Source organism: Pituophis catenifer, unplaced genomic scaffold (genome assembly GCF_029215685.1).
Source record: "Pituophis catenifer annectens isolate HBS135680 unplaced genomic scaffold, rPitCat1.0.hap2 SCAF_6, whole genome shotgun sequence".
Lineage (NCBI taxonomy): Eukaryota > Metazoa > Chordata > Lepidosauria > Squamata > Colubridae > Pituophis > Pituophis catenifer.
In genome coordinates, this window is record NW_027256886.1 from 90,147,480 (window position 1) to 90,158,715 (window position 11,236).

Sequence of the window (11,236 nt, forward strand, 5' to 3'; positions counted from 1 at the left end):
ATGCTGAGAGTGCCTGAGTTGTACGCCCTCTCTGGGGTTTTGAATTTGAGCTTGTATTCTGATTGGCTGGCAGACTCCCATGAGGCCATGCAGAGGTAACTTTGTAGGTTGTGTTTTTGAGTCCCGAGTTTGGTTGAGCCTTGCTGGGTGATGATGTAATGAAAGGGCTTTGGGCAATTCCTACTATGGCTCTGCCTGAAGGAGGTAGATCTTTGTTATGCAGAATAGATTGGCCCAGGCCTTAATGGCCCATTGACAAAGGTGGGGGGCTGAGTTTCTGCCTCCCTTTTAGGAGAAATATTCTGCCCTTTTAATATTTCCTAAAATATTTCATTTTTCTAGGAGAGGGGAGGGTGCTAACTTCCTACACTACCCAAAATCTTGACAGCCAGTTCTCGGGGACGGTGGGTGGTGAGGCTCTACACCACGAGTTAATTTTCTACATACAGGGGATTTTTTTCTGAAGCTGAGCATTGATGTCACCCTCCTCCGCCAAGAACACTAATCCATGACTTATTAATAGGCAATAACTTTCCTTGTTGTAAAAAGGAATTGCACAATTGTGCACAATCGGAGTTGTAAAAAAAGGCAGGAATGGCCCTCCGTTTTCTTGTGATCAAAAAACAGAAAGTGTGATTCTTACCCTTTGCCTAGATGGATATCTCTGCCTGATCTCCTCGCCATTAACAAAAGCAGTCAAAGGGCTGCACATAGATTGTGTTATTCAGAATAGAGCTGGAAGGGACCTTGGAGGTTTTCTAGTCCAACCCCCTGCTCTGATAGGTAAAGGTAAAGGTTCCCTTCGCACATATGTGCTAGTCGTTCCCGACACTAGGGGGCAGTGCTCATCTCCGTTTCAAAGCTGAAGAGCCAGCGCTGTCCAACGACGTCTCCGTGGTCATGTGGCCGGCATGACTAAACGCCAGAGGAGCATGGAACGCTGTTCCCTTCCCACCTATTTTTCTACTTGCATTTTTTACCTGCTTTCGAACTGCTAGGTTGGCAGAAGCTGGGACAAGTCACGGGAGCTCACCCCGTTAACGCAACACTAGGGATTCGAACCGCTGAACTGCCGACCTTTCGATCGACAAGCTAAGCGTCTTAGCTACTGAGCCACCATGTCATATATATATGTGTGTGTGTGTGTTTGTGTGTGTGTGTGATAGGTACCTATAAACGCATTATCTATCACCACGTGATAGGTACCATATCAGTAATCTGATGGAGCAGCAAGAAGCATAATAACTGGATCAAACCCGTTAAATAAAATGGAGGAAAATGACAAAATACAAAATAAATTCTATATTGCCACTGCTTGCCCCAGTAACAGTGAGGAGTGTGACTAGGGAAATCAGCCTCCTTATTAAGATAGACCAGGAGTCAGCAATCTGCAGCTCTGGAGCCGCATGTGGCTCTTTTATCCCTCTGCTGCGGCTCCCTGTCGCTGGTCTGCTCCACAATTGATAGGGCTTTTGGTTAGGGCAGGTAGAGGAAAAAGGATGCCGCGCTAGGAGGAGACTCTATGGTGGGGAAACTGAACTTCTGGTCGGCTCCAGAATTGAATGGAGGGCTTCCGGTTAGGACCTTTCTGGCTCTTTGAGTGTTTAAGATTGCCGACCCCTGAGATAGACCAATATCAATAGAGATTAAAGAGAATCATTTTTTTAAAAAAAAGAAAATATAAAAATGGCATTATAATTGTAAGTAGTTACATGCAAAGCAAACAATGATGGAAGAAAATACAGACCTATATATATATATGTAGGCTTTTATGTGCATATTCTTTCTAGCCAGGTTTTACCTATGTAAGCTACGATGTTATGCAGCCGTGGTTCTGTCTCCCAAAGGGCAGCACAGAGTCTGCTGTCTGTCAGCAAGAAACAAAAAGCCCAGAAACTTGTGAATGAGATTTCACAGAACCAGGGCTGCATAACATCGTAGCTTACGTAGGTAAAACCTGGCTAGAAAGAATATGCATATATATATATATATATATATATATATGTATGTATGTATGTATGTATGTATGTATGTATGTATGTATGTATATATACTATTCTAAAAATACGATATATATTATATACGATATACTGTATATATAAACCCCACCTTTAAAAAAAACTACTAAAAGAAAAACATGCAGGAAAAAAGAAAATTTTGAGATGTTCTGTCCCTATTTAACTTTGATGTAAAGTTTTGCCAACTTGCACAAAACCCACCCACCAGGACTAAGTTTACAAAGAGACATAAATCACGATACAAAAGGTCAGATGTGCCAGCTTGTTAGATAGAAAAATCCTTCCAACTTCCCCCAAATTCCGAAGTTAATTTTAATTCACGTTAGTTAAATTCAGCGCTCTCTCCCTGCCCCTTACTCCACTTCTACACGTGATTTCTTGCTGTTTTTCTCTTGCGTGCAGTTTTCAAGGACAAAAAAAAAATGTTCTATGAGCCAAGGCATTCAACTGTCCGCTGTGTAGATGCGGATTTCATACCCGAGATTAACAGAGTTGGAAGGGACCTTGTAGGTCATCTAGTCCAACCCCCCAACCAAGCAGGAGACCCTACACCATTTCTGACAAATGGCAATCCAGTCTCTTCTTGAAAGCTTCTGGTGATGAAGCTCCCACAACTTCTAAAGGCAACTCCTGTTCCATGGGTTGATTGCTCTCACTGTCAGAACATTTCTCCTTATTTCCAGGTTGAATCTCTCCTTGTTCAGTTTCCATCCATTATTCCTTATGTGGCCTTCAGGTGTTTTGGAAAATAGCCTGACCCAGTGGTGGAATTCAAATTATCTTACTACCGGTTCTGTGGGCACGGCTTGGTGGGCATGGCAGGGGAAGGATACTGCAAAATCTCCATTCCCTCCCCACTCCTGGAGGAAGGATATTGCAAAATCTCCATTCCCACCCCACTCTGGGCCCAGTCAGAGGTGGTATTTGCCAGTTCTCCGAACTACTCAAAATTTCTGCTACTGGTTCTCCAGAACTTATCAGAACCTGCTGAATAGCACCCCTGCTTGACCCCCTCCTCTCTGTGGCAGCCTCTCAAATATTGGAAGACTGCTATCATGTCTCCCCTGGTCCTTCTCTTCGCTAGACTAGCCATGCCCAGTTCCTGCAACCATTCATCGTATGTTTTAGCCTCCAGTCCCCTAATCATCTTGGTTGCTCTTCTCTGCACTCTTTCTAGAGTCTCAACATCTTTTTTATAGTGTGGTGACCAAAACTGGATGCAGTACTCTAGGTGTGGTCTTTTACTAGGGCTTTATAGAGTAGTATTAGTACCTCACTTGAACTTGATTGTATCCCTCTCTTAATGCAGTTTAGGATTGCATTGGCTTTTTTGGCTGCCGCAGCACATTGCTGGCTGATATTTAGCTGGCCGTCCACTAAAACTCCAAGATCTCACAATTACTGCTATTAAGCCTGGTGTCACCCAGTCTATATGTGTACTTTTGGTTGTGTAGGACTTTACTTTTCTCTACATTGAATATGATTTTGTTAAATAGTGATGTATGATGTATGTATTCTTTTTACAGGAGCAGTTAATATTAGCCAGTAACTCACTGGCTTTATCCCCTCTGTTACATTTCATATTTGAGAGACTGATTTAAGTTCATGGGAGGAAATAAATCCCTCATTGTTTGCATTTCCCTCCTGAGCTGCAAGCAAATTTTACTCACTTATATTTTATGATTTTTAGATAATTAAAACTAATCTTCCCCAGAGTTAGCAACAAGGGTATGATTGACTAGCACTCCTATACAAGAGGAAGAAGGAGGGTTGTTTAAAAAAAAAAAAGCTTGGTAATTTTCCTGCCAATGACATGCTAAGTGCTGTAAACTCCTACTCCGTTCAGGCTCCAGGGAAAAGTGGAAAGTTTGCAACATTTACACTATTGTGAATGCCCCATCAGTTACTGAAAACAGCTCATGTTTAGGTCCATTTGCCAATATGGGATATAAATAAAATATCAAATGTTGGGAATATTTCTAGTGCCACTGCATTTAATTACAGTAAAACACAAGAGAAATAGCTTAAGTGAATAAAGGTTTATATTAATTGTTTTGTTTAGTATCCTAGTATGATTTATGTTGATTATTTAGTATCCTAGGACGTATCACTTAAGTGTTGTATCTTATGATTCATAATGACTATATTTTTATGATGATTATGATCATGATTTGCACTTGTTGCTTGTACATACACACTGAGAGCTTCTGCACTAGAGACAAATCCCTTGTGTGTCCAATCACACTTGGCCAATAAAGAATTCTGTTCTGTTCTGTTGGGTTCTGTTCCACTCCGCTTCGTTCTGTTCTGTTCCACTCCGCTTCATTCTGTTCTGTTCTGTTCCGTTCTGTTCTATTCTAATTCTATTCCATTCCATTCCATTCTTCCATTCTATTGTATTCCTTATTCTATTCTAAATGAATAAAGCTCCCCAACGAGTCTCTAAGGCCATTTCCCCCCTATCGAATTAAAGCATCATTTGCCCCCGTCTTGTTGCAGCACAAATCAGCTCCATCCTAAAACTGGACATCCACATCACCAGGCCTTGTATCTTTGCCCTGATGTAATTCCCTGAATTGCAATGCATTGCAGGTAGTTCTTGTTTAGCAACTACTTCAATGAGCACCCATTTGCAGTTACGATGTAATGAAACGGGAACTTTGCAGCAATCATCACATGTATGACCTTTGCAGCATCTCAGTCATGAGTTCACGATGACAGTCGATCAGTACATGTTGGCCTCTGCCTGACCAGTCTCCCTCCCCCAACAGAGCAGATTGCCTAAATAAGCCATTTCTTCTTGAGGTACTTGTCCCTACCGAGCAGCAAGTCCCTAAAATGTACTCAATGAAAGTTAACAAGCTCAGCTCACTGACCTTAATTGGTTGATTAGTACCCTGCTAGCTCTAAGCTGCTGCCTAATATCAACAAGATCCTAATCAGTTCAGCTTTTTTGCTTCCTAAATAGCATGCTAGGCAAATGGTCAGCACTCACATGCTGCTCTCTTTATGTATCTTTGTGTGCATGCTTGCTCTCCTGAAATTTAATTTAATTTAATTTAATTTAATTTAATTAACCATATTTCTATGCCGCCCAACTCCCAAGGGCGGCTTACAACAAAAATAATAACAAAAATAATACAAACAATGAACATAATTTTTTTAAAAAAAACATTATAAAACCATTTTAAAAACATTAAAAAACACATGCACAACATCCATGGCCGGATCTCGCAAGATTGAACAGCGAGATCAACGGCCTGCCCAGGCCTGCCGGAAAAGCCAGGTCTTCACCGCTTTCCGGAAGGCCAATAGGGTGGGGGTAGTCCGGACCTCAGGAGGTAACTGGTTCCAGAGAGCTGGGGCAACCACAGAGAAGGTCCTCCCCCGTGGGCCCGCCAGCCGGCATTGTTTAGCTGACGGGACCCGGAGGAGACCAACTCTGTGGGATCTTACTGGTCGCTGGGAGCTATGCGGCAGAAGGTGGTCTCGAAGATAACCTGGCCCTGAGCCATGTAGGGCTTTAAAGGTAATAACCAACACCTTGAATTGTGCCCGGAGACCAATAGGGAGCCAGTGCAGCTCGCGGAGAATTGGTGTAATGTGGGTGCATCTAGGTGCACCCACGATAGCTCGCGCAGCTGCATTCTGGACCAACTGTAGTCTCCGAACACTCTTCAAGGGTAGCCCCATGTAGAGCGCGTTGCAATAATCTAACCGTGAGGTGACAAGGGCATGAGTGACTGTGAGGAGAGCCTCCTGATCCAAGTAGGGTCGCAATTGCTACACCAGGCGAATCTGTGCAAAGGTCCCCCTAGCCACAGCTGCTAGATGTTGCTCTAATCTTAGCTGTGAGTCTAGGAGGACACCCAAATTGTGAACCCGTTCTGAGGGGGACAATTTTTCTCCCACCCCCCCAGAACCAGGGATGGACAATCAACATAGTCTTTAGGAGGCAATACCCACAGCCACTCGGTCTTGTCTGGGTTAAGTCTGAGCCTGTTGACTCCCATCCAGACCCTCACAGCCTCCAGGCACTGGCACATCACATCCACCGCTTCACTGAATCCCTTTCTCGCCAGTGAATGAGAATGCAAATATCAATTCACTTCTTGCTAATAATCCCAGCACTGGGATGAGCATACCAAGTGTGTGTGTGTGTGTGGGGGGGGGGGGAAACAGTTATAAGATTTGCAGCTTTCTCGTGAGTCAGTTTTCAAAAACCTTCCCTGTCATTTGGGTTCACCTGGCTGTTTGGGAGGGTATCCTTCTGACCAGGGGTGAAATCCAGCAGGTTCTGACAGGTTCTGGAGAACCGGTAGCGGAAATTTTGAGTAGTCTGGAGAACCGGCAAATGCCACCTCTGGCTGGCCCCAGAGTGGGGAGGGAATGGAGATTTTGCAGTATCCTTCCCCTGCCACACCCACCAAGCCACGCCCACAGAACTGGTAGTAAAAAAAATTGAATTCCACCATTGCTTCTGACTCTCTAAAACAAAGGAAAGCTAAAGTCGTAAACAGAGTTGCAGTCATGCGATTCATTTAGTGACCACTTTTAAGGACTGAGTCACTGGTTCCAATTGTGGCTGCAAAATGAGGACTACCTGTAATTCAATGTAAGGCACTCTCATGATATCCCTTCCCTGGATGTCCACAAGTTACGTGAAGGTTGGAACAAGATATCTGGGCTCTTGGCGTACTTTTAGGATGCTTTACAAGCTACTGGTGGGGTGGAATTGGGGTTCCCAATCCTGCTGTTTTCCCAATCTTTACAGGATTAGCCTTCCAAGGGAGCTGCCCCCTCATTTGCAAGGTGTTGTTGTCACACTTGATGTTGTTCTGGTCTGCTGGGTGAAGTATCACAAGGAACTATAGGATAGGACAGTGATAGCTAACCTTTTTGCCATCTTGTGCCGAAAATGGGGGGACCATGGGGAGGGTCACGCGTGCACATGCCCACACCCATAATTCTATGTGTCCTGCCACCCTGCGCATGCACGCACAACCCCCCTGTGCTCCCCCTGCTTTTGGCACGCGATGGCACGTGGGCCTGGTAGGCCCGTTTTTTCGCCCTCCCCAGGCTCCAGAGGCTTTCTAGGAGCGTGAGGAGGGCGAAAAAAGGCCTTCCCCACCCCGCCAGAGGCCCACCAGAGGCCAGAAACGGTCCATTTGCTGACTTCCACTAGGACCGGAAGGCCCGTTTTTCGCTCTCCCCAGGCTCCAGAGCCTTTCTAGGAGCCTGGGGAGGGCGAAACAGCCTCCCCCCCTCCCGAGGCCCTGCAGAGACCGGAAACAGCCCGTTTGCCGACTTCCGGTGGGCCCAGAAGGCCCAAAAATCAGCTGGCCGGCATGCGCGCCAGAGCTGAGCTTGTGTGCCCACCAATATGGCTCCGCGTGCCACCTGTGGCACGCGTGCCATAGATTCACCATCACGGGGATAGAGTGTCATCACTTAAGGTGCCCAACTTCACTAGCGAATGGAATAAGGCAAGTATCGTGTACCACCTGAATTTCAGAGGTGGTGCCGCTGTATGATTTGCTGCTTTTTCCTAGGAAGATGAACACATTGGCCAAAATCTTTATTCTTTTGTGTTTATTCATGCTTGTTACAGAAAGTAGCCTAACATTCTCAGAGACTCTTCCCATCCTGCTTACAATCTTTTTGGACTGTTGCCTTCTGGCAGAAGATACAGAACAATTAAAACTTGGACCACACGTTTTCTGAATAGTTTTTATCCCAGAGCTATAATTGCACTCAACAATGAACTAAAGGGCCACCATCAGTGAGCTGTTGGACAGCATTACTTGGTCTGTTGTGTGGATGTTTCGGTGGGTTAGGGGTGGGAATTTGTGGTGGGTGAGTGTGTGTTTGGGGATTTTTATGTGTATTGGACCTGGTCTTTGGATTTTAAGTGAATTTCGTTGTATAGGTATACTGTGTATACATGTACAATGACAATAAAATAATAATAATAATAATAATAATAATAATAATAATAATAATAATAATAATAATAATAATTACTATTACTATTACTACTACTACATCCTGGAGGCCTCGTTCCAACCAGTAACAGCTCCAGTTTTTAAACACGGCAAGGAAATTATTTCCAATCTCTTTCCAGCTGTACCTGTAGGAAAAAAGCTGATAATTTCTTTTGTGCAAAGAAAAATGTGACGGGGCTCGGCAGTATGTGCAGCCATTGGAATTCCAAAGCCAAATAAGATTAAGGGGGAAAGAGTGCAACGTAACCTTGAACACTTTAGAAGCAACTGGTCGTTAAGCGAGGACTACCTGCAAATTCTTTGCTGGCTAAGCCACAGTACAATTAATCTCAGCAGCTCCCAATTGCTTCTCTGCTAGCAGTCCCCTCTCAAACAGGAGTGGCTATTTCACCCAAGTTGGTCAACGCCAGGGGTGGGATTCAGCCAGTTCGCACCTATTCAGGAGAACCAGTTGTTGGAAGAAATCTTATTTTGTTTTTTTTCCACTTTACAGGGCTAATCCTGTAAGGAAGGCAGGAAGGAAACATTCTGGTGTTGTTTCTAGCCCAATCTATATTGCCCTGCTTACAGAAACTGCCTCTCTGGTTAACCCTTATTACATTGTAACAGCTAAGGCGAAGCGCCCATGGACGTGATAAAAGTAACAGTACGCAGGAGATCTGTACTAGGGATTCGAACCGCTGAACTTTCTGATCGACAAACTCAGTGTCTTAGCCACTAAGCCACCTAGTCAGGCTGATGTTTTGTTGGCCACGCCCACACGGTCACATGACCACCGAGCCACGCCTACCCAGCTGTTCATTAAGGCGGAGAACCGGTTGTTAAATTATTTGAATCCCACCACTGGTCAACGCTATTATTCCGGTTCTCCTTTATGAACCAACAGCTTTCTGTGACTCAAGAGGGCCCTAAACTAGCTTCCCTACATTATCGTATTTGTAGAGAGATTTCTGGTACCCTGCCAAATTCCACAACAAAATTAGTGGGCCTTCGCTGATTTGTCAACTGCAACCATTGCTGGAAAGTAATCAACAGGGCCAAACAAGCCATGGTTGTTAAAATATCTAGGAACGACCTTTTCATTCTTTTCTTTTGGAGGGAGTGATCAAAAGCTGTTGTTGAGCAGCCTGCTAAGAGTTACAAGGCAACCACGGCGTAGGCAGTAGAGGGGGCAGCTAAGCGCTGAATGCAACCAAGATTTTTAGAAAGAAGTTGATTAGCTTTCTGCCGTATGGTCTCTGAATTGCTTTTATAAAGATCTGGAGTGAAAATAGAAAAAGAGAATAGCAGGGTTGGAAGGGATTTTGGAGGTCTTCTAATCCAAACTCCTGCACAAGCCAGAGACCCTGTACAGTGTTGGCTAACCTTTTCAGCACCAAGTGCTGAAACGGGAGCGTGCACAGGGGGGGCGTGCCGGAAACAGGAAGAGCAGCTCCCCGGCACTTGGGAAGCTGAGCATAGTTTTCCAGGTATTTTAAATTGCTTTCATTTCCCTCTAGCTGTGTTGACCAAAATTTCCTAGCCATCCTAATCAATGTCAGCTGAAAACCCGGGGAAGGTCTAATTCAATAAAACGTCAGTATCGCAACTCAGGCAGAGTTTTTCCCTAACTGCAATAATGCCAAAAATGAAATGTGCAGCATGGCACTACACATAAACTCCACCCTTCCTTCCTTGCATTGTGGCAGTGCCTGCAAATAGATTTAGAGACAGGGGTGAACTGCAATGCAGGCTTTATTACTTGCACCTCCCTCTGGCCTCAGATCAAGGTTTGCAAGGTCTGCAACCTTAAACACTCAAAGAGCCATTTGGACCTGTTTCCCACAGAAAAAAAAAACACCGGGAGCCACAAAACTCTTCCTGTGCCTGACTATTTCTTGAGCGGCCAAAAAACTAGCATATGTAGTTGAATTAAACCTTGTTTTTTTCTGAAACTTTTCTTTTTTTGGATTTATCCATGGTTGGCCTACCAGGGGTTGAAAAGGTCAATAAATCGCATGCCAGTGGGTGTCGCACATTGGCGGTTGTGACGCATATTTTGAGTGACAGGGAGCCACAGCAGAGGGGTGAAAGAGCCACATATGGCTCCAGAGCCGCAGGTTACTGACCCCTGCCCTAAGGACTTTCTCCCCAAAAGTCTTGTTTCCCCTCAGCTCACTTTGGGGGTCTCGTTTCGTGCCCATTTGTAAACTGGGTAGAGAGAGAGACATGAAATCAAGTTTCCTCATTGGAAACATTTCGACTGAGGTTTTTTTTTACAGCTTCCTTCTTGATGCAATTTCTGAGTAAGTTGAAATAGCCCTTTTGGACAGGCCTTGGGGCAAATTAATAATGTATTATTATTATTTCCTACGGCAATTGGGAAGCTGACTTTCTGGTTCTAAAGTTGTCTGGTAAAAAAGCGATTTTCACATAGTTACTAAACTGTCGTTTATTTGCTTTCACTTCATGTGACCTTCAAGCCCATTCTGAGTGGGTTTGTGCCTTAGGTCAGGGGTGAGCAATTGTGGCTCTTTTACAACCTGTGGACTTCAACTCCCAGAATTCCTGAGACAGCCAAGCTGCCTTAGGTGGTTTGAGCAAGGATGCCATATAGCCTGCTTAACCATGTGTCAATGAAGACATCAGAAAAACACACACAGCTATGGGAAATTCAGGTCGTAAATTGAAATCCCTCCTTTTTTTTAGCCTTGATGTTAAAAATAAACATGGAAACAAAGTGGCTTTGTTTTAAATAATTCTATATTCCCAAGCTCCCTAAAGAGATTCCTAGTTCAAAAGCTTGCCTCAACCACGTATGTCAATTCTAACAACTAGCTATTCTCAGCTCCCCAGCTCACATTCCTGCAATAATGGGACAATGCTTAGCTACCTGTCAATAGTACGAAAGTTTTTTTTTTTTTTTTTTTTTTAATTTGATTTATATGCCGCCCTTCTCCGGAGACTCAGGGCGGCTTACAGTGCGTTAAGCAATAGCCTTCATACTTTTGTATATTTATACAAAGTCAGCTTATTGCCCCCACAAACTGGGTCCTCATTTAACCTACCTTAGAAAGGATGGAAGGCTGAGTCAACCTTGAGCCTTGGAGAGATTCGAACCAGCAGTAAATTGCAGGCAGCTGTGTTAATAACAGGGTGCTTTAAACCACTGTAGTACCAAGTGAACATAACACAACTGAATATGATTTTTTTCCCCATTCAGGCAAATACGCA